General features: G+C 37.8%; 1 long non-coding RNA gene across 1 annotated transcript; it reads left to right on the top strand.

The window, feature by feature from the left end:
* The first annotated feature begins 278 nt into the window (after window positions 1-278).
* On the top strand, window positions 279-21,469 carry LOC149254030 (uncharacterized). Its single transcript, XR_016266249.1, has 27 exons — window positions 279-671; window positions 774-1,162; window positions 1,279-1,360; window positions 1,697-1,776; window positions 3,824-3,899; window positions 3,990-4,066; window positions 4,172-4,214; window positions 4,334-4,572; window positions 4,675-4,993; window positions 5,181-5,262; window positions 5,580-5,659; window positions 7,698-7,775; window positions 7,866-8,449; window positions 8,552-8,870; window positions 9,058-9,139; window positions 9,476-9,555; window positions 16,208-16,283; window positions 16,374-16,450; window positions 16,556-16,598; window positions 16,718-17,352; window positions 17,539-17,620; window positions 17,957-18,036; window positions 19,981-20,058; window positions 20,149-20,225; window positions 20,328-20,728; window positions 20,831-21,149; window positions 21,337-21,469. It is a non-coding gene; the product is annotated as an uncharacterized LOC149254030 (long non-coding RNA).
* Window positions 21,470-24,168: the final 2,699 nt, after the last annotated feature.

Genomic DNA, 24,168 nt, shown 5'->3' with positions numbered 1-24,168 from the left:
TGTTTCACATTATGATTGATTATTGCATTACACTCTCCAGTTTAACTTGTATAATGAGTCTAATATCTTATTATGTATCTGTTGTAGATGGCTTGTTTTGGTGAGCATAAGTAAGTGGAATACAACATGGAATGTCTATACTTATACAGCAAACTCTAGATGAGGTATGTTTGCAATCATGAATTTTTGTTTGTTTGTTTTGAATTATGCTTGCCATTACTATTTGTGTCTTTATTTTAACCTTATTCACACCACTTTTTTCCCTTTCAGCGGTGGAGAGGACACTACAATAGAGATAATGTGCAAAGGGGAGGTTTGCAATATTTTGTTTGTTGTTGTCTACAGGATTTGTTTTTGTTGATGTTCATGCCTTCAAACTCTCTAGTTTGATTTTGATTAGAAATCTAATATTGTATTGTGTATCTATTGCAGATGGCATGTTCTAATGAGCATGAATACGTGAAATACAAAATGGACTCTCCCCTTCTATATAAAAATATCAAAGAAAGTCGTGTTTCTTCTTATGATTAATTATTGCATACTCTTTAGTTTAACTTATATAACGATTCTAATAGCTTATTGTGTATCTTTTGTAGATGGTTGGTTTTAATGAGCATGAGCAAGTGGAATAGAAGAGAGTGTCCATCATTATAAAACAAACTCCAGGGGAGGTATGTTTCCTATTATGAATAACTATTGGTTTAGAAATATGTTTAACATTACTAATTGTGTGTACTTTTTAACCTTATTCAACCCATTTTTTTCCCTTTCAGCGAAGGACAACACATTGCAGGCGAGATGATGCGCGGAGGGGATGTTTGGAATTTTTTCTTTGTTCTTGTCTGTATGTTTTGTTTTGTTGAGTTTGAGCATGGCCATGCTGTGTTGTACTCCTTTTACTTTGTCTTGAATTTTTTTCTTGTTTTTTGAATTTTAGTCTTGGTTTCCTTTGTTGGGTGTGTTGTACTCTTGCTTTGTTTTTTTTTTTTGTTTCTTTAATGTTTCTTGTAGTTTTGTCTTGGTTTCGATTTTTGGGTGTGGAAATGAATGAAGTAGAGAGAGAAAATTGAGGTTATTCTTCATAAATGAAGGTGAATCAAGATATCTACATGCAATGCCCTTCAATTAAGAGAAAATTGAGTTTTGTTGTTCATAAATGAAGGTGATTCAACATATCTACATGGAATGCACTTCAATTAAAAGTATATTTCAATAATTTGTGGCGCCATTTGTTTGATTATGCTCTGATAGTCTACTATATTGATCTTTTTTATGTAGTGAACAACTACAATCATATGGTTTACAAAGGTCAATTGGTGAAGATGCACTAGACATTCTACAAACATGGCACAGAGGATGGGTGAAGCATACTTTTCTCCTGCACAATACTAGTCCTTTAATACCCTGAAATATTTGTTAGGTGCACAATGATTTATCATTTTGTCATGGTTTCTAGGTAGTATGATCTTGTTCATCAGTGTGAGATTCAATATATTTCCTAGAACTTTGATATGAAAGCAATGGAAATGTGGCATTGGATTATTTTTCATGATTGTTGATGTTATAATATTAGCAAGGGAGGGTAGGTATGTGTATGGAGGGTAGGTATGTGTATGGCTAATTCATCGCTTTGTATATTTATCCTTTAAGCTCCATGGTTTATTCGTGATCTCATATATAATATTACTTTGTGCAGCGAGTGACTAGAATTGTAGTGTTTGGGAGGGTCGAGTGGAGAAGATAGATTAGGAAATTTAGATGCAACGCAAATGATGGGTGAGTCATGCTGTTTTCCAACAAGATATTGTTATTATTATTTGATAGTTTGACGTTTTATCCTTCTAGCATGGTTCTCGAGTAGTAGCACTTAAATAATGGTTTTACATATACATAAAATGGTATGTTTAAATTTAGATGCTAATTTGGTCCACATCACACACACAACTTTGTACTAGGGATCATGGCCCTCATACAATCACTGATACAAGTAATACAAACTAGGGAAACTAGGGTTTGGTCTCAACAACTTTGACCACCAATCTACCCCTAACAAGATGCGCTGACTTAGTAGTTGATCTTGTGCACTTTACAACTCCACTGGTCGTATCCCAAACATATCTTCCCGGTCCGTTGGCTCCCGATTTGCAACAACACCAATCTACCTCTATCAATGATACTTCTGCTTTACGTGACTGAACACAGCTCCAATCTGCCCACCAGCTGAATATTAGTGCATCAACAACCAAGACATAGGATCTTGTGTTGAGTTGTTCACCACTCAGTTTGTGAACAACTCTAGACTGCCCACTACTGCTCCTCATTTCCTTTCAGAATTCTTGCACACTAGCTTCTCCTTAGTCCTTCAAGAACACAATTGTTAGGGACTTCTTTTGTTCCCTACTTGTGTTGTTTCAATGAGACAAAGTTATGGCATGGAGGGCTTCCACCAATCACTGTCAATAATCCTTCTTTAACAACAAACTTGGGCTAGTCAAATTGCTCCACTAACCTCCTCCTTTTCCTGAGCAACCCTTCTATTTCCGTTCTAACAGTCCTCAAATTACTTCTCAATTTAATTTACTTAGGGCGTGAAGCAAGCCACTACAACCCTCTAAAAACTGTTCTTTTGGATGCTACAATTACTGTCCTTTACTAGGACACCAATTCTGTACTTTTCCTCCTCGTAGATGTCCTCTTCTGTTCTCCAAAACCCTTGGATCTGTGCGAGACTTTTTTCTGAAGAACTCAAACCTAACTAGTGCAACCTAAAGCAGATCCAACCTACATACAAACGATTCCAACAACCTTTGATTTTTTCACTCCTAGTGTAGATGAATGCTGCCTAGCTTTGCCTGCTAAGTAGGCTACTCGACCCTCGAATAGTCATAATTTTGTCCACTTGCAATACTTCAAAAATATCGGTGTGTCAGAGAGCGTTTGCTTCTGTTTTCGTTCTCAGATTTCATCCTCAAATGTCTCTACCGTGTCTCCTTTTACTTGTTGTCATTATCTGCATAACCACAACCCAAAACAGTCTCATAACCAACCCTAACCAGACTTGATCCTTTCTCCTTCTTGGTTGCAGACTCGTCCTCCTATTTCAGTATTCACATGATGAATAAGTGTCTTGATTGGGTGAGGAATGAGGGTCCTCCACACTCCCATTTATATCATTCCTTAGGGTGACGTTTAACCTTCTCAAATTGTCTGCTCAATTCAAGCCCGACTTGAAACTTAAGACAAGTTCATCCACATAATCGAATAAAAATTATTTTCACTCAATGCAGAAGGCCTCTCTTTTGCTACAAGCATCCCCTTGTTCCTTTAAGGGTGCCCTACAATCAAGTGCCAAGTGTCCAAATGCATAAATGGTTTCAAACCTGCAAGCTTGGGTACAAAGGTGACACGCTTGTGCCCTACAATCAAGTGCTAAGTGTCTAAATGCATACATTGTTTCAAACCTGCAAGCTTGGATTCAAAGCCGACACGCTTGGGTTCTTAGCCCTAGAGTGACTTAGGGGTGTCAATTCCTCCACAATCCTGTAGGCGAGGATTTGGAGTACCTCCCAAGTTACCAATCTCAACATGTTCTATACGTTTAAATTTGATTGGATCCCTCTCACAAATATGATTATTTTTCTTTTGATAACGTTGATTGCATTATTCATAATAGAATTACGTCTAGTTTAAAAAAAATTATATACTTGGACATATAGCATGAAATATAAATGCACTGGAATTAAGTTGTTTCGCAAGTTCATGCCTTCAACTCTCTATTTTATTTTCTACCAGAATTCTAATATTTTATTTCTATCTACTGCAGATGCTTGTCTAGTGAGCAGAAATACGTAAAATACAAAATGGATTATCGCCCTTTATATAAAAAAGCTCAAAGCAAGGTCTGTTTCACATTATGATTGATTATTGCATTACACTCTCCAGTTTAACTTGTATAATGAGTCTAATATCTTATTATGTATCTGTTGTAGATGGCTTGTTCTGGTGAGCATAAGTAAGTGGAATACAACATGGAATGTCCATACTTATATAGCAAACTCTAGATGAGGTATGTTTGCAATTATGAATTTTTTTTGTTTGTTTTGAATTATGCTTGCCATTACTATTTGTGTCTTTATTTTAACCTTATTCACACCACTTTTTTCCCTTTCAGCGGTGGAGAGGACACTACAATAGAGATAATGTGCAAAGGGGAGGTTTGCAATATTTTGTTTGTTGTTGTCTACAGGATTTGTTTTTGTTGATGTTCATGCCTTCAAACTCTCTAGTTTGATTTTGATTAGAAATCTAATATTGTATTGTGTATCTATTGCAGATGGCATGTTCTAATGAGCATGAATACGTGAAATACAAAATGGACTCTCCCCTTCTATATAAAAATATCAAAGAAAGTCGTGTTTCTTATTATGATTAATTATTGCATACTCTTTAGTTTAACTTATATAACGATTCTAATAGCTTATTGTGTATCTTTTGTAAATGGTTGGTTTTAATGAGCACGAGCAAGTGGAATAGAAGAGAGTGTCCATCGTTATAAAACAAACTCCAGGGGAGGTATGTTTCCTATTATGAATAACTATTGGTTTAGAAATATGTTTAACATTACTAATTGTGTTTACTTTTTAACCTTATTCAACCCATTTTTTTCCCTTTCAGCGAAGGACAACACATTGCAGGTGAGATGATGCGCGGAGGGGATGTTTGGAATTTTTTCTTTGTTCTTGTCTGTATGTTTTGTTTTGTTGAGTTTGAGCATGGCCATGCTGTGTTGTACTCCTTTTCCTTTGTTTTGAATTTTTTTCTTGTTTTTTGAATTTTAGTCTTGGTTTCCTTTGTTGGGTGTGTTGTACTCTTGCTTTGTTTTGTTTTTTTTGTTTCTTTAATGTTTCTTGTAGTTTTGTCTTGGTTTCGATTTTTGGGTGTGGAAATGAATGAAGTAGAGAGAGAAAATTGAGGTTATTCTTCATAAATGAAGGTGAGTCAAGATATCTACATGCAATGCCCTTCAATTAAGAGAAAATTGAGTTTTGTTGTTCATAAATGAAGGTGATTCAACATATCTACATGGAATGCACTTCAATTAAAAGTATCTTTCAATAATTTGTGGTGCCATTTGTTTGATTATGCTCTGATAGTCTACTATATTGATCTTTTTTATGTAGTGAACAACTACAATCATATGGTTTACAAAGGTCAATTGGTGAAGATGCACTAGACATTCTACAAACATGGCACAGAGGATGGGTGAAGCATACTTTTCTCCTGCACAATACTAGTCCTTTAATACCCTGAAATATTTGTTAGGTGCACAATGATTTATCATTTTGTCATGGTTTCTTGGTAGTATGATCTTGTTCATCAGTGTGAGATTCAATATATTTCCTAGAACTTTGATATGAAAGCAATGGAAATGTGGCATTGGATTATTTTTCATGATTGTTGATGTTATAATATTAGCAAGGGAGGGTAGGTATGTGTATGGCTAATTCATCGCTTTGTATATTTATCCTTTAAGCTCCATGGTTTATTCGTGATCTCATATATAATATTACTTTGTGCAGCGAGTGACTAGAATTGTAGTGTTTGGGAGGGTCGAGTGGAGAAGATAGCTTAGGAAATTTAGATGCAACGCAAAGGATGGGTGAGTCATGCTGTTTTCCAACAAAATATTGTTATTATTATTTGATAGTTTGACGTTTTATCCTTCTAGCATGGTTCTCGAGTAGTAGCACTTAAATAATGGTTTTACATATACATAAAATGGTATGTTTAAATTTAGATGCTAATTTGGTCCACATCACACACACAACTTTGTACTAGGGATCATGGCCCTCATACAATCACTGATACAAGTAATACAAACTAGGGTTTGGTCTCAACAACTTTGACCACCAATATAGCCCTAACAAGATGCGCTGACTTACTAGTTGATCTTGTGCACTTCACAACTCCACTGGTCGTATTCCGAACATATCTTCTTGGTTCGTTGGCTCCCGATCTGCAACAACACCAATCTACCTCTATCTATGATACTTCTGCTTTAGGTGACTGAACACAGCTCCAATATGCCCTCCAGCTGAACATTAGTGCATCAACAACCGAGACATAGGATCTTCTGTTGAGTTGTTCACCACTCAGTTTGTGAACAACTCTAGACTGCCCACTACTGCTCCTCATCTCCTTTCAGAATTCTTGCACACTAGCTTCTCCTTAGTCCTTCAAGAACACAACTGTTAGGGACTTCTTTTGTTGCCTACTTGTGTTGTTTCAATGAGACAAAGTTATGGCATGGAGGGCTTCCACCAATCACTGTCAATAATCCTTCTTTAACAACAAACTTAGGCTAGTCAATTTGCTCCACTAACCTCCCCCTTTTCCTGAGCAACCCTTCTATTTCCGTTCTAACAATCCTCAAATTACTTCTCAATTTAATTTACTTAGGGCGTGAAGCAAGCCACTACAACCCTCTAAAAACTGTTCTTTTGGATGCTACAAACACTGTCCTTTACTAGGACACCAATCCTGTACTTTTCCTCCTTGTAGATGTCCTCTTCTGTTCTCCAAAACCCTTGGATCTGTGCGAGACTTTTTTCTGAAGAACTCAACCCTAACTAGTGCAACCTAAAGCAGATCCAACCTACATACAAACGATTCCAACAACCTTTGATTTTTTCACTCCTAGTGTAGATGAATGCTGCCTAGCTTTGCCTGCTAAGTAGGCTACTCGACCCTCGAATAGTCATAATTTTGTCCACTTGCAATACTTAAAAAATCTTGGTGTGTCAGAGAGCGTTTGCTTCTGTTTTCGTTCTCAGATTTCGTCCTCAAAAGTCTCTACCGTGTCTCCTTTTACTTGTTGTCATTATCTGCATAACCACAACCCAAAACAGTCTCATAACCAACCCTAACCAGACTTGATCCTTTTTCCTTCTTGGTTGCAGACTCGTCCTCCTATTTCAGTATTCACATGAGGAATAAGTGTCTTGATTGGGTGAGGAATGAGGGTCCTCCACACTCCCATTTATATCATTCCTTAGGGTGACGTTTAACCTTCTCAAATTGTCTGCTCAATTCAAGCCCGACTTGAAACTTAAGACAAGTTCATCCACATAATCGAATAAAAATTATTTTCACTCAATGCAGAAGGCCTCTCTTTTGCTACAAGCATCCCCTTGTTCCTTTAAGGGTGCCCTACAATCAAGTGCCAAGTGTCCAAATGCATAAATGGTTTCAAACCTGCAAGCTTGGGTACAAAGGCGACACGCTTGTGCCTTACAATCAAGTGCTAAGTGTCTAAATGCATACATTGTTTCAAACCTGCAAGCTTGGGTTCAAAGCTGACATGCTTGGGTTCTTAGCCCTAGAGTGACTTAGGAGTGTCAATTCCTCCACAATCCTGTAGGCGAGGATTTGGAGTACCTCCCAAGTTACCAATCTCAACATGTTCTATACGTTTAAATTTGATTGGATCCCTCTCACAAATATGATTATTTATCTTTTGATAATGTTGATTGCATTATTCATAATAGAATTACGTCTAGTTTAAAAAAAATTATATACTTGGAGATATAGCATGAAATATAAATGGACTGGAATTAAGTTGTTTCACAAGTTCATGCCTTCAACTCTCTATTTTATTTTCTACTAGAATTCTAATATTTTATTTCTATCTACTGCAGATGCTTGATTCTAGTGAGCAGAAATACGTAAAATACCAAATGGATTATCACCCTTTATATAAAAAAGCTCAAAGCAAGGTCTGTTTCACATTATGATTGATTATTGCATTACACTCTCCAGTTTAACTTGTATAATGAGTCTAATATCTTATTATGTATCTGTTGTAGATGGCTTGTTCTGGTGAGCATAAGTAAGTGGAATACAACATGGAATGTCGATACTTATATAGCAAACTCTAGATGAGGTATGTTTGCAATTATGAATTTTTGTTTGTTTGTTTTGAATTATGCTTGCCATTACTATTTGTGTCTTTATTTTAACCTTATTCACACCACTTTTTTCCCTTTCAACGGTGGAGAGGACACTACAATAGAGATAATGTGCAAAGGGGAGGTTTGCAATATTTTGTTTGTTGTTGTCTACATGATTTGTTTTTGTTGATGTTCATGCCTTCAAACTCTCTAGTTTGATTTTGATTAGAAATCTAATATTGTATTGTGTATCTATTGCAGATGGCATGTTCTAATGAGCATGAATACGTGAAATACAAAATGGACTCTCCCCTTCTATATAAAAATATCAAAGAAAGTCGTGTTTCTTGTTATGATTAATTATTGCATACTCTTTAGTTTAACTTATATAACGATTCTAATAGCTTATTGTGTATCTTTTGTAGATGGTTGGTTTTAATGAGCACGAGCAAGTGGAATAGAAGAGAGTGTCCATCGTTATAAAACAAACTCCAGGGGAGGTATGTTTCCTATTATGAATAACTATTGGTTTAGAAATATGTTTAACATTACTAATTGTGTGTACTTTTTAACCTTATTCAACCCATTTTTTTCCCTTTCAGCGAAGGACAACACATTGCAGGCGAGATGATGCGCGGAGGGGATGTTTGGAATTTTTTCTTTGTTCTTGTCTGTATGTTTTGTTTTGTTGAGTTTGAGCATGGCCATGCTGTGTTGTACTCCTTTTCCTTTGTTTTGAATTTTTTTCTTGTTTTTTGAATTTTAGTCTTGGTTTCCTTTGTTGGGTGTGTTGTACTCTTGTTTTGTTTTGTTTTTTTTGTTTCTTTAATGTTTCTTGTAGTTTTGTCTTGGTTTCGATTTTTGGGTGTGGAAATGAATGAAGCAGAGAGAGAAAATTGAGGTTATTCTTCATAAATGAAGGTGAGTCAAGATATCTACATGCAATGCCCTTCAATTAAGAGAAAATTGAGTTTTGTTGTTCATAAATGAAGGTGATTCAACATATCTACATGGAATGCACTTCAATTAAAAGTATCTTTCAATAATTTGTGGCGCCATTTGTTTGATTATGCTCTGATAGTCTACTATATTGATCTTTTTTATGTAGTGAACAACTACAATCATATGGTTTACAAAGGTCAATTGGTGAAGATGCACTAGACATTCTACAAACATGGCACAGAGGATGGGTGAAGCATACTTTTCTCCTGCACAATACTAGTCGTTTAATACCCTGAAATATTTGTTAGGTGCACAATGATTTATCATTTTGTCATGGTTTCTAGGTAGTATGATCTTGTTCATCAGTGTGAGATTCAATATATTTCCTAGAACTTTGATATGAAAGCAATGGAAATGTGGCATTGGATTATTTTTCATGATTGTTGATGTTATAATATTAGCAAGGGAGGGTAGGTATGTGTATGGAGGGTAGGTATGTGTATGGCTAATTCATCGCTTTGTATATTTATCCTTTAAGCTCCATGGTTTATTCGTGATCTCATATATAATATTACTTTGTGCAGCGAGTGACTAGAATTGTAGTGTTTGGGAGGGTCGAGTGGAGAAGATAGCTTAGGAAATTTAGATGCAACGCAAAGGATGGGTGAGTCATGCTGTTTTCCAACAAAATATTGTTATTATTATTTGATAGTTTGACGTTTTATCCTTCTAGCATGGTTCTCGAGTAGTAGCACTTAAATAATGGTTTTACATATACATAAAATGGTATGTTTAAATTTAGATGCTAATTTGGTCCACATCACACACACAACTTTGTACTAGGGATCATGGCCCTCATACAATCACTGATACAAGTAATACAAACTAGGGTTTGGTCTCAACAACTTTGACCACCAATATAGCCCTAACAAGATGCGCTGACTTACTAGTTGATCTTGTGCACTTCACAACTCCACTGGTCGTATTCCGAACATATCTTCTTGGTTCGTTGGCTCCCGATCTGCAACAACACCAATCTACCTCTATCTATGATACTTCTGCTTTAGGTGACTGAACACAGCTCCAATCTGCCCTCTAGCTGAACATTAGTGCATCAACAACCGAGACATAGGATCTTCTGTTGAGTTGTTCACCACTCAGTTTTTGAACAACTCTAGACTGCCCACTACTGCTCCTCATCTCCTTTCAGAATTCTTGCACACTAGCTTCTCCTTAGTCCTTCAAGAACACAACTGTTAGGGACTTCTTTTGTTGCCTACTTGTGTTGTTTCAATGAGACAAAGTTATGGCATGGAGGGCTTCCACCAATCACTGTCAATAATCCTTCTTTAACAACAAACTTGGGCTAGTCAATTTGCTCCACTAACCTCCTCCTTTTCCTGAGCAACCCTTCTATTTCCGTTCTAACAATCCTCAAATTACTTCTCAATTTAATTTACTTAGGGCGTGAAGCAAGCCACTACAACCCTCTAAAAACTGTTCTTTTGGATGCTACAAATACTGTCCTTTACTAGGACACCAATCCTGTACTTTTCCTCCTTGTAGATGTCCTCTTCTGTTCTCCAAAACCCTTGGATCTGTGCGAGACTTTTTTCTGAAGAACTCAACCCTAACTAGTGCAACCTAAAGCAGATCCAACCTACATACAAACGATTCCAACAACCTTTGATTTTTTCACTCCGAGTGTAGATGAATGCTGCCTAGCTTTGCCTGCTAAGTAGGCTACTCGACCCTCGAATAGTCATAATTTTGTCCACTTGCAATACTTAAAAAATCTCGGTGTGTCAGAGAGCATTTGCTTCTGTTTTCGTTCTCAGATTTCGTCCTCAAAAGTCTCTACCGTGTCTGTTGGACACCTAATCCTAAAGGGTTAGCGTGGAAGTTGAATGGACAAAGCAGTCCAAGAGACCTTGGGATCTGAATCCCAAGAGTCACCTATTGTACTATAAATGTACATCTATTGTTAATAAAAATTGTACTCAATGATTTATCTTTCCTATATTCTATGTTTTCCATGTGAGTTTAACATGGTATCAGAGCCATGATGAGTGGCCTGTTTTCCCTGAGGTCTGAGTTGCCTTGAATAGTGCTGACTAGAGCTGGCCTAGTCTTCTGTAACGCTCCATTAATTCTGCCATCCCTGCGCTGTACCTGCGCCCTGCTCTTCTGAAGCTGCATACCAAATGATGTCAGAGCTGAAACGGTAACGCTGCTCCACCTGCATTTAATTCGCTGCCGCTCTGACCTGAATTCGTTGCGCTCTCTGCCCTAACGCCTGTCTCAGGTCTGCTAGACTGCCATTGTCTCATTATAATTTCTGAGAAACGCATCTGCTCTCAGACTTTTCCGCGCATTTTTCTCTCCTGAAACGGACATATGCACAGCGAATTTGGGGTTGTAACGGCTTCATCGACTTCAACAACTTCATTAACATTTTCTTCCAGCCGAAGACTGCCTTGCGTGAACCTTTTCCTTTTTCGTGGCATTGCCAACTCTCACGGCCGCGGGCTTCGAGCTTGGGTCTTGTAGGGCACACTGTTACCATCTCAAAAGACATTTGTTCTCGGTGCAAACATCGGTGATGGCGTCTAGAGGTGTCCCAATTCTACCGACAAAACATATCATACACCAATTAATCCGGGGGATTCGTTTCAATTAATGCGAGTGATCTCAGAGTCAACGGCCTTTGGCTTGCTATTATCACCATTTCAAATTCATTGAAGTAATGACATCCGTCCGGGTTCGAATCTCGCCTGCACAACACAGTGACTAGCCTGAGCTTCATCTGGACAAAATATTGACGGTCCTGTACACCCCATTTATCCACCTACGACTCGGCGTCATTGCGTAGGTAGCTGGAAGTCTGGAATCTGCACGCATAAGGCGTACTCTTTCACATTGGAATTATCGTGAATTTGACGCTCTGTTGCAAGATCTGCGGTGTATATCATGCGACGTTTCTGCATACAAGACAAATAGCGGAAGGTGCAAGACGCTTGAGAAGTTCGAACTCGCGGAAAGCTGAAGGAGTCCACCCGATTTATGGATGTGAACGTAGGAGATGAGTGTTGGAACTGCGCCGTAGGACGCATGAATGCTGATGGCGGTAACATGGACAAAGGATCATGTGATGTGGGTGCAGTTTGAGTTGTTCTTTCAGCCATTACAGAAAGGTTTATTGGATCGGCTTGCTGGCTCCTGGCAAGTGCTTCATCTGAGCAATAGAGCTTACCTTTAATTGCAAGAATTTTGATAGATATTTTGATTGTTATCTATTTGCATCTTCGAGGAGGTTGCTGAGGTGTTGAAGATGGCGAGGAGAGTTCGTTGAAAGGACTGGCGAGAAGCCGAGATGCTGAATGTGTGTTTAACATCTGCGCATTCTTGAGTTTCTGCATCTTCCGGTCACGTAGCTCTCCAGCCTTTTCAAAGTCCTGGCTTCGAACAACTTCATTCTTTTCTTTTGTTATTTGTCTAAGTTCTTTTTCAAGCTCTCTGGCCTCCTCAGGAAGCTGTGCATGCCTCAATCTCACTCGAGAACCAGCCTCATTAATCAAGATCAATTGCTTTGTCAGGAAGGAAACGATCACTGATATATTGATACGACAACTTTGCAGTAGCCACCAAAGACTCATCAGTATAACGAAGCTTGTGATGAATCTCATATCGCTCACGTAAACCTCTCAGTATCTGTATCGTTTCATCAACAGTTGGCTCTGGCACTTGTACTGGTTGGAATCTCCTCTCAATACTTAATAAATCATAAAAAGTTGGCGACAATACACAATTGACAGAAGCCGTAAGTGGTTCCACAAGATAAACGGGTCTTGCATCTTGATAATCTATCACATTTTCAAGAGTACTTTCTATAACATCAGTCAGTCGGGGGTGCTGGGGTGGTGTTATGAGTGCGTTCTCCTGAATACGACTGCATTGTAGTCTTTTTGTTGAATCTGGCAGTCTATCATTATCACTATCAGCGGCTACAAAACAGACTTCCACGGCTGTTACAGCAGAGTTCAGAAAAACCGGAATGTACAAGATTTGAAGCAAAGGATTCATGCAAGAGACTCCGGTTTGGCATTGGACTAACAACAATTAGTTTTCAAAGGTGAGCAGCTCGAGAATAAGAGGCTCATTGAGGATTTGCTTTTGGAGGATGATGCTGTTTTCACCTTGAAGCTGCACTGATTGGCCATGATATTCAGTGAGTATATTCGATGAGCGCAATCTCTTAAAGAGAAGCAGATCACCGACCTTCAATTTCTTATGGTCCATAAAGTCTTTCCAACCCGAGGATACCCATTTTGGATTGCTGGAAGACCACTTTATTCTTCAGTGTTTGATTTCAAGCTTTAGTCTTTGGAAGACGAAGCGATCACAGAGAGAAACCAATTAAAGTTTTTTTGGCGTCTGGTAATCTTCTAGAAGGCATACGAAGAAGGGAATTTGATTTCTTCCAGTTGGGCTTTAAGTTGGGTATTACAGCTATCGTGAAGCTTATTTTCTGAGTATTGCTGGACAGTGCCATAAAAAATAAAAAATAAAAAACACACCAGCTTCCTCTATTCTCCTTAATATTCTCTGTGCATGCTGATAACAAGTTAGTGAAGGATTGTTGCTGATTAGTAGAGGTCAAACTACCCTATGAAATGCCTATTCGAGCTGCCTCTTAAATCTGGGTTATTTGCTGAAGTCGGGGTCTCTGATATACACATATTTCTTGCTCCAAAAGCTTGCTGCTGATACTATAAAAGAAGGACTTTGAGCCTCTCATTCTTGCTGGACACAAATCTGTTAGTAATTGGCTAAATTCTTAGCTGGAATTAGTTGAGTGCCTTTTTCAAACTGATATTCTTAATTTTTTGAAATCTTCAATAGCTGGGGTTTGTCTAGACTTGCTGAGTGTTCATTTCCTTGTTGAGACAATGGCTAGATTTCATGATGTATTAGAGTTACTGAATACACTAATACACTCCACTATTGGTGGGAAGGTAAATGTTAGCAAAGACACTCTTTGTGACATTCAGACCTGCCTGCATGATGCACAAGAAAAAATCGACTTTTTGCAGCTTGAATCACAGCTACAACAAGAAGAGCTACACCATTATGAACCTGTTTCTGTTCAGAACATTGAGACAACCACCTATCAACAACATGTTAATAATGTTACAGTTCATTCAGATAAAGCAGCAAAGTTACATGCAGATGCAGAGGTTCAGTCTGCACTTCCCAAGCCCATCATCAGACCTTGGGAACAGCTTGTCCACAACAAGCACAGAACTGGTCTTGGATATGACAAGGACTTGTCCTTTCATATTCCAGACTATGCCAAGCCCATTCAGTTTCAGAGTGCTGGATTCATTTATGACAGTTCACCTGCTCCTTATGACAGTTCAGTTTCAGCTGTTCCAGATTCTACTCCTCTTCCACCGCAGCAACAACAACAACAGATTGTAAAATGCCAACACTGTGACCGAGTTGGGCATTTGAAAGATCACTGTTTTGATCTTCATCCATGTAAGCACTGTCATAAAACCAGCCATTCTTCACACAGATGCTTCAGAAACAAACATTCTGCAAGAACAAAGATTCATCTAGGATGGATCGCTTCTTGGCAATGGGCATCAACAGCCAAGAAGATATTCCAAACACATGTCAGAACTTGTTCCAGAGTATTGAACAGTCTTGCAGTTGAGTTTTCCCCATCTTCTCACCTTGTACCTGACAGGGGGGAAAATGATGGTCATCTACAAGCTTCAAAGCCACATCAAGCGAGCCTGAGCCACAACCTGCCACACCAGTTTCAGAGTTGCAGCCAGAGACAAAGATGCCCGTGAACACAGATTGAGAACACTTCCTCTAGCAGAAGACTCCAGCTTCTTGCCAGTTTTGGAAGAGTTCAGGAATTGCATTAAGCATTCCAGAGTTGTTGGTCATCCTTAAACCATCACAGGTTGAGACTTCCCTTTTCAGGTTGAAGTTTTACCTTTTATGCGGGGTGAGACCTCCCTTTTATGGTTGAAGGTTTCCCTCTTTAAAACAATAGGATCACTTCCTCTAGCAGAAAACTTCAGTTTCTTGCCAGTTTTGGAAGAGTTCCGGGAACTGCACTAAGCGTTCCAGTGTTGGTGGTCATCCTTAAACCACCGCCCTTTTATACCAACATTTCATAGAGCACATTCAGCCTAGTGCTGCCATGCATTCTTTGCACATTTTGTATTACAGCTCTTTTCTTGGACTCATACATAACCCTTCGGATTAAGGGGGGGAATGTTGGACACCTAATCCTAAAGGGTTAGCGTGGAAGTTGAATGGACAAAGCAGTCCAAGAGACCTTGGGATCTGAATCCCAAGAGTCACCTATTGTACTATAAATGTACATCTATTGTTAATAAAAATTGTACTCAATGATTTATCTTTCCTATATTCTATGTTTTCCATGTGAGTTTAACAGTGTCTCCTTTTACTTGTTGTCATTATCTGCATAACCACAACCCAAAACAGTCTCATAACCAACCCTAACCAGACTTGATCCTTTCTCCTTCTTGGTTGCAGACTCGTCCTCCTATTTCAGTATTCACATGAGGAATAAGTGTCTTGATTGGGTGAGGAATGAGGGTCCTCCACACTCCCATTTATATCATTCCTTAGGGTGACGTTTAACCTTCTCAAATTGTCTGCTCAATTCAAGCCCGACTGAAACTTAAGACAAGTTCATCCACATAATCAAATAAAAATTATTTTCACTCAATGCAGAAGGCCTCTCTTTTGCTACAAGCATCCCCTTGTTCCTTTAAGGGTGCCCTACAATCAAGTGCCAAGTGTCCAAATGCATAAATGGTTTCAAAACTGCAAGCTTGGGTACAAAGGCGACACGCTTGTGCCCTACAATCAAGTGCTAAGTGTCTAAATGCATACATTGTTTCAAACCTGCAAGCTTGGGTTCAAAGCCGACACGCTTGGGTTCTTAGCCCTAGAGTGACTTAGGGGTGTCAATTCCTCCACAATCCTGTAGGCGAGGATTTGGAGTACCTCTCAAGTTACCAATCTCAACATGTTCTATACGGTTAAATTTGATTGGATCCCTCTAACAAATATGATTATTTATCTTTTGATAACATTGATTGAATTATTCATAATAGAATTACGTCTAGTTTAAAAAAAATTATATACTTGGAGATATAGCATGAAATATAAATGGACTGGAATTAAGTTGTTTCACAAGTTCATGCCTTCAACTCTCTATTTTATTTTCTACCAGAATTCTAATATTTTATTTCTATCTACTGCAGATGCTTGTCTAGTGAGCAGAAATACGTAAAATACAAAATGGATTATCGCCCTTTATATAAAAAAGCTCAAAGCAAGGTCTGTTTCACATTATGATTGATTATTGCATTACACTCTCCAGTTTAACTTGTATAATGAGTCCAATATCTTATTATGTATCTGTTGTAGATGGCTTGTTCTGGTGAGCATAAGTAAGTGGAATACAACATGGAATGTCTATACTTATATAGCAAACTCTAGATGAGGTATGTTTGCAATTATGAATTTTTTTTGTTTGTTTTGAATTATGCTTGCCATTACTATTTGTGTCTTTATTTTAACCTTATTCACACCACTTTTTTCCCTTTCAGCGGTGGAGAGGACACTACAATAGAGATAATGTGCAAACGGGAGGTTTGCAATATTTTGTTTGTTGTTGTCTACATGATTTGTTTTTGTTGATGTTCATGCCTTCAAACTCTCTAGTTTGATTTTTATTAGAAATCTAATAATTTATTGTGTATCTATTACAGATGGCATGTTCTAATGAGCATGAATACGTGAAATACAAAATGGACTCTCCCCTTTTATATAACAATATCAAAGAAAGTCGTGTTTCTTGTTATGATTAATTATTGCATACTCTTTAGTTTAACTTATATAACGTCTAATAGCTTATTGTGTATCTTTTGCAGATGGTTGGTGTCAATGAGCATGAGCAAGTGGAATAGAAGAGAGTGTTCATCGTTATAAAACAAACTCCAGGGGAGGTCTATTTCCTATTATGAATAACTATTGGTTTAGAAATATGTTTAACATTACTAATTGTCTGTATATTTTAACCTGATTCAACCCATTTTTTTCCCTTTTGACGGAGGACAACACATTGCAGGGGAGATGATGCGCGAAGGGGATGTTTGCAATTTTTTCTTTGTTCTTGTCTGTATGTTTTGTTTTGTTGAGTTTGAGCATGGCCATGTTGTGTTGTACTCCTACTCCTTTTTTGAATTTTTTTCTTGTTTTTTGAATTTTAGACTTGGTTTTTTTTTTTGTTGGGTTTGTTGTCCTCTTGCTTTGTTTTGTTTTGTTCTACTCTTGGTTTCATATTTTGGGTGCGGAAATGAATGAAGCAGAGAGAGAAAATGGAGGTTATTCTTCATAAATGAAGGTGAGTCAAGATATCTACATGCAATGCACTTCAATTATGAGAAAATTGAGTTTATTGTTCATAAATGAAGGTGATTCAACATATCTACATGCAATGCACTTCAATTAAAAGTATCTTTCAATAATTTGTGGCGCCATTTGTTTGATTATGCTCTGATAGTCAACTATATTGATCTTTTTTTTGTAGTGAACAACTACAATCATATGGTTTACAAAGGTCAAGTGGTGAAGATGCACTAGACATTCTACAAACATGGCACAGAGGATGGGTGAAGCATACTTTTCTCCTGCACAATACTAGTCGTTTAATACCCTGAAATATTTGTTAGGTGCACAATGATTTATCATTTTGTCATGGTTTCTAGGTAGTATGATCTTGTTCATCAATGTGAGATTTAATATATTTTCTCGAACTTTGATATGAAAGAAATGGAAATGTCACATTGGATTATTTTTCATGATTGTTGATGTTATAATATTAGCGAGGTAGGGTAGGTATGTGTATGCAGGGTAGGTATGTTTATGGTTAATTCATCGCTTTGTATATTTATCCTTTAAACTCCATGGTTTATTCGTGATCTCATATATAATATTACTTTGTGCAGCGAGTGACTAAAATTGTAGTGTTTGGGAGGATCGAGTGGAGAAGATAGCCTCGGAAATGTAGATGCAACAAAGAGGATGGGTGAGTCATGCTGTTTTCCAACAAAATATTGTTATTATTATTTGATAGTTTGATGTTTTATCCTTCTAGCATGTTTCTTGAGTAGTACCACTTAAATAATGGTTTTACATATACATAAAATGGTATGTTTAAATTTAGATGCTAACTTGGTCCACTTCACACACACAACGTTGTACTTGGGATCATGGCCCTCATACAATCACTGATACAAGTAATACAAACTAGGGTTTGGTCTCAACAACTTTGACCACCAATCTACCCCTAACAAGATGTGCTGACTTACTAGCTGATCTAGTGCACTTCACAACTCCACTGGTCGTATCACGAACATATCTTCTCGGTCCGTTTGCTCCCGATCTGCAACAACACCAATCTACCTCTATCAATGATACTTCTGCTTTAGGTGATTGAACACAGCTCCAATCTGCCCTCCAGCTGATCATTAGTGCATCAAAAACCAAGACATAGGATCTTATGTTGAGTTGTTCACCACTCAGTTTGTGAACAACTCTAGACTGTCGACTACTGCTCCTCATCTCCTTTCGGAATTTTTTCACACTAGCTTCTCCTTAGTCCTTCAAGCACACAACTGTTAGGGACTTCTTTTGTTTCCTACTTGTGTTGCTTCAATGAGATAAATTTATGGCATCCCTTCTATTTCCGTTCTAACAGTCCTCAAATTACTTCTCAAGTGAATATACTTAGGGCTTGAAGCAAGCCACTACAACACTCTAAAAACTGTTCTTTTGGATACTACAAATACTGTCCTTTACTAGGACACCAATCTTGTACTTTTCCTCCTTGTAGACGTCCTCTTCTGTTCTCCAAAACCCTTGGATCTGTGCGAGTCTTTTTTCTGAAGAACTCAACCCTAACTAGCGCAACCTAAAGCAGATCCAACCTACATACAAACGACTCCAACAACCTTTGATTTTTTCGCTCCTAGTGTAGATGAATGCTGCCTAGCTTTGGCTGCCAAGTAGGCTACTTGACCCTTGAATAGTCATAATTTCGTCCACTTGCAATACTTCAAAAATCTCGGTGTGTCAAAGAGCGTTTGCTTCTGTTTTCATTCTCAGATTTCGTCCTCAAAAGTCTTTGCCTTGTCCCCTTTTACTTGTTGTCATTACCTGCATAACCACAACCCAAAACAGTCTCAAAACCAACCCTAACCAGACTTGATCCTTTCTCCTTCTTGGTTGCGGACTCGTCCTCCTATTTCAGTATTCACATGAGGAACAAGTGTCTTGATTGGGTGAGGAATGAGGGTCCTCCACACTCCTATTTATATCGTTCCTTAGGGTGACGTTTAACCTTCTCAAATTGTCTGCTCAATTCAAGCCCGACTTGAAACTTAAGACAAGCTCACTCACATAATCAAATAAAAATTATTTTCACTCAATGCATAAGGCCTCTCTTGTGCTACAAGCATCCCCATGTTCCTTTAAGGGTGCCCTACAATGAAGTGCCAAGTGTCCAAATGCATACATGGTTTCAAACCTGCAAGCTTGGGTGCAAAGGCGACACGGTTGTGCCCTACAATCAAGTGCCAAGTGTCTAAATGCATACACGGTTTGAAACCTGCAAGCTTGGGTGCAAAGCCGACACACTTGGGTTTTTAGCTCTCAAGTGACTTAGTGGTGCCAATTCCTCGACAACCCTGTAGGCTAGGATTTGGAGTACCTCCTAAGTTACCAATCTCAACATGTTCAATATGGTTAAATTTGATTGTATCCCTCTCACAAATATGATTATTTATCTTTTGATAACATTGATTGCATTGTTCCTAATAGAATTACGTCTAGTTTAAAATTTTTTTATATACTTTGAGATATAGCATGAAATATAAATGGACTGGAATTAAGTTGGTTCACAAGTTCATGCCTTCAACTCTCTATTTTATTTTCTACCAGAATTCTAATATTTTATTTCTATCTACTACAGATGCTTGATTCCAGTGAGTAGAAATACGTAAAATACAAAATGGATTATCCCCCTTTATATAAAAAAGCTCAAAGCCAGGTCTGTTTCACATTATGATTGATTGTTGCATTACACTCTCCAGTTTAACTTGTATAATGAGTCTAATGTCTTTCTATGTATCTGTTGTAGATGGCTTGTTTTGGTGAGCATGAGTAAGTGGAATTCAACATGGAATGTCTATACTTATATAACAAACTCTAGATGAGGTATGTTTGCAATTATGAAAAATTATTTGTTTTGAATTATGCTTGCCATTACTATTTGTGTCTTTATTTTAACCTTATTCACACCACTTTTTTCCCTTTCAGCGGCGGAGAGGACACTACAATAGAGATAATGTGCAAAGGGGAAGTTTGCAATTTTTTGTTTGTTGTTGTCTACAGGATTTGTTTTTGTTGATGTTCATGCCTTCAAACTCTCTAGTTTGATTTTGATTAGAAATCTAATATTGTATTGTGTATCTATTACAGATGGCATGTTCTAATGAGCATGAATACGTGAAATACAAAATGGACTCTCCCCTTCTATATAAAAATATCAAAGAAATTCGTGTTTCTTATTATGATTAATTATTGCATACTCTTTAGTTTAACTTATATAACGATTCTAATAGCTTATTGTGTATCTTTTGTAGATGGTTAGTTTTAATGAGCACGAGCAAGTGGAATAGAAGAGAGTGTCCATCGTTATAAAACAAACTCCAGGGGAGGTATGTTTCCTATTATGAATAACTATTGGTTTAGAAATATGTTTAACATTACTAATTGTGTGTACTTTTTAACCTTATTCAACCCATTTTTTTCCCTTTCAGCGAAGGACAACACATTGCAGGCGAGATGATGCGTGGAGGGGATGTTTGGAATTTTTTCTTTGTTCTTGTCTGTATGTTTTGTTTTGTTGAGTTTGAGCATGGCCATGCTGTGTTGTACTCCTTTTCCTTTGTTTTGAATTTTTTTCTTGTTTTTTGAATTTTAGTCTTGGTTTCCTTTGTTGGGTGTGTTGTACTCTTGCTTTGTTTTGTTTTTTTTGTTTCTTTAATGTTTCTTGTAGTTTTGTCTTGGTTTCGATTTTTGGGTGTGGAAATGAATGAAGCAGAGAGAGAAAATTGAGGTTATTCTTCATAAATGAAGGTGAGTCAAGATATCTAAATGCAATGCCCTTCAATTAAGAGAAAATTGAGTTTTGTTGTTCATAAATGAAGGTGATTCAACATATCTACATGGAATGCACTTCAATTAAAAGTATCTTTCAATAATTTGTGGCGCCATTTGTTTGATTATGCTCTGATAGTCTACTATATTGATCTTTTTTATGTAGTGAACAACTACAATCATATGGTTTACAAAGGTCAATTGGTGAAGATGCACTAGACATTCTACAAACATGGCACAGAGGATGGGTGAAGCATACTTTTCTCCTGCACAATACTAGTCCTTTAATACGCTGAAATATTTGTTAGGTGCACAATGATTTATCATTTTGTCATGGTTTCTAGGTAGTACGATCTTGTTCATCAGTGTGAGATTCAATATATTTCCTAGAACTTTGATATGAAATCAATGGAAATGTGGCATTGGATTATTTTCATGATTGTTGATGTTATAATATTAGCAAGGGAGGGTAGGTATGTGTCTGGAGGGTAGGTATGTGTATGGCTAATTCATCGCTTTGTATATTTATCCTTTAAGCTCCATGGTTTATTCGTGATCTCATATATAATATTACTTTGTGCAGCGAGTGACTAGAATTGTAGTGTTTGGGAGGGTCGAATGGAGAAGATAGCCTAGGAAATTTAGATGCAACGCAAAGGATGGGTGAGTCATGCTGTTTTCCAACAAAATATTGTTATTATTATTTGATAGTTTGATGTTTTATCCTTCTAGCATGGTTCTCGAGTAGTACCACTAAAATAATGGTTTTACATATACATAAAATGGTATGTTTAAATTTAGATGCTAATTTGGTCCACATCACACACACAACTTTGTACTAGGGATCATGGCCCTCATACAATCACTGATACAAGTAATACAAACTAGGGTTTGGTCTCAACAACTTTGACCACCAATCTACGCCTAACAAGATGCGTTGACTTAGTAGTTGATCTTGTGCACTTCACAACAGCACTGGTCGTATCTCGAACATATCTTCTTGGTCCGTTGGCTCCCGATCTGCAACAACACCAATGTATCTCTATCAATGATACTTCTGCTTTAGGTGACTTAACACAGCTCCAATCTGCTCTCGAGCTGAACATTAGTGCATCAACAACCAAGATGTAGGATCTTATGTTGAGTTGTTCACGATTCAGTTTTTGAACAACTCTCGACTGCCCACTACTGCACCTCATCTCCTTTCAGAATTCTTGCACACTAGCTTATCCTTAGTCCTTCAAGAACACAACTGTTAGGGACTTCTTTTGTTTCATACTTGTGTTGCTTCAATGAGACAAAGTTATGGCATGGAGGGCTTCCACCAATCACTGTCAATAATCCTTCTTTAACAACAAACTTGGGCTAATCATATTGCTTCATTGACCTCCTCCTTTTCCTAAGCAACCCTTCTATTTCCGTTCTAATAGTCCTCAAATTACTTCTCAAGTGAATTTACTTAGGGCGTAAAGCAAGCCACTACAACCCTCTAAAAACTCCTCTTTTGGATATTACAAATACTGTCCTTGACTAGGACACCAATCCTGTACTTTTCCTCCTTATAGACGTCCTCTTCTGTTCTCCAAAACCCTTGGATCTGTGAGAGACTTTTTTCTAAAGAACTCAGCCCTAACTAGCGCAACCTAAAGCAGATCCAACCTACATACAAACGATTCCAACAACCTTTGATTTTTTCATTCCTAGTGTAGATGAATGGTCCCTAGCTTTGGCTGCCAAGTAGGCTACTCGACGCTCGAATAGTCATAATTTCATCCACTTGCAATACTTAAAAAATCTCGGTGTGTCAGAGAACGTTTGCTTCTGTTTTCATTCTCAGATTTCTTCCTCAAAAGTCTCTGCCTTGTCTCCTTTTACGTGTTGTCATTACCTTCATAACCATAACCCAAAACAGTCTCAAAACCAACCCTAACCAGACATGATCCTTTCTCCTTCTTGGTTGCGGACTCGTCCTCCTATTTCAGCATTCACATGAGGCATAAGTGTCTTGATTGGGTGAGGAATGTGGGTCCTCCACACTCCTATTTATATCATTCCTTAGGGTGACGTTTAACCTTCTCAAATTGTCTGCTCAATTCAAGCCCGACTTGAAACTTAAGACAAGATCACCCACATAATCAAATAAAAATTATTTTCACTTAATGCATAAGGCCTCTCTTGTGCTACAAGCATCCCCTTGTTTAAGGGTGCCCTACAATCAAGTGCCAAGTGTCCAAATGCATGCATGGTTTCAAACCTGCAAGCTTGGGTGCAAAGGTCCTCGAGAACATTCCCTACACTCGTGTTACCCTCATTTGATTGAGGGGTAACATTCCCTACACTCTTTCCGGGATGGGTGGCATCGTCTCCAAGATTAATCTCCACGATTGTCTCCTTCTCTATAAAATTAGAGAGAGCTTCCTTCTATTTGATGAAGTGCACTGAAGCACTACTATCAATAAGCTAGATTCCCAAAGAGTCTCGGAGAGAAGTAGTGGAGAGGGCCAATATAAGATAATACTTATTTAGCTTATTAGAGACAAAATTTGATTCTTCATACCTAGAGTTCCTTGCTTTGTTTGAAGATTCAGCCATTTCCTTGATGACTTGCATTACTTGTCATTCCTCCGGTTATTGAAGACGTCCCTGGAATGATTGTTTTCATCATCAAGTGATGTGTCCCTACCATTCGTACACTCCTTCGCATAATGGCCTAACTTATTGCAAGCAAGGCATCTGCCTTTCCTTCCACCCGTAGATCCGAACTTCTCATTGAAGTGATCTTTAGGTAGGCCATCATATGCTTCCGCTGGGCCACTCGGAAGTACCATTTAAATAATGGTTCTACATATACATAAAATGGTATGTTTAATTTTATATTCTAGTTTGGTCCACATCACACACACAACCCCATGTAATGCTATACTAGGATCATGTCCCTCATACAATCACTGATACAAGTAATAGAAACTAGGGTTTGGTGTCAACAACTTTGACCACC

This window comes from Pinus tabuliformis, chromosome 7 (genome assembly GCF_031772625.1).
Source record: "Pinus tabuliformis cultivar Carrire ecotype Pingquan chromosome 7, CPIR1, whole genome shotgun sequence".
In the NCBI taxonomy this organism is placed as follows: Eukaryota; Viridiplantae; Streptophyta; class Pinopsida; order Pinales; family Pinaceae; genus Pinus; species Pinus tabuliformis.
The sequence above is the reverse complement of the archived record's forward strand: the minus strand, read 5'-3'. Positions and strand labels throughout refer to the sequence as shown.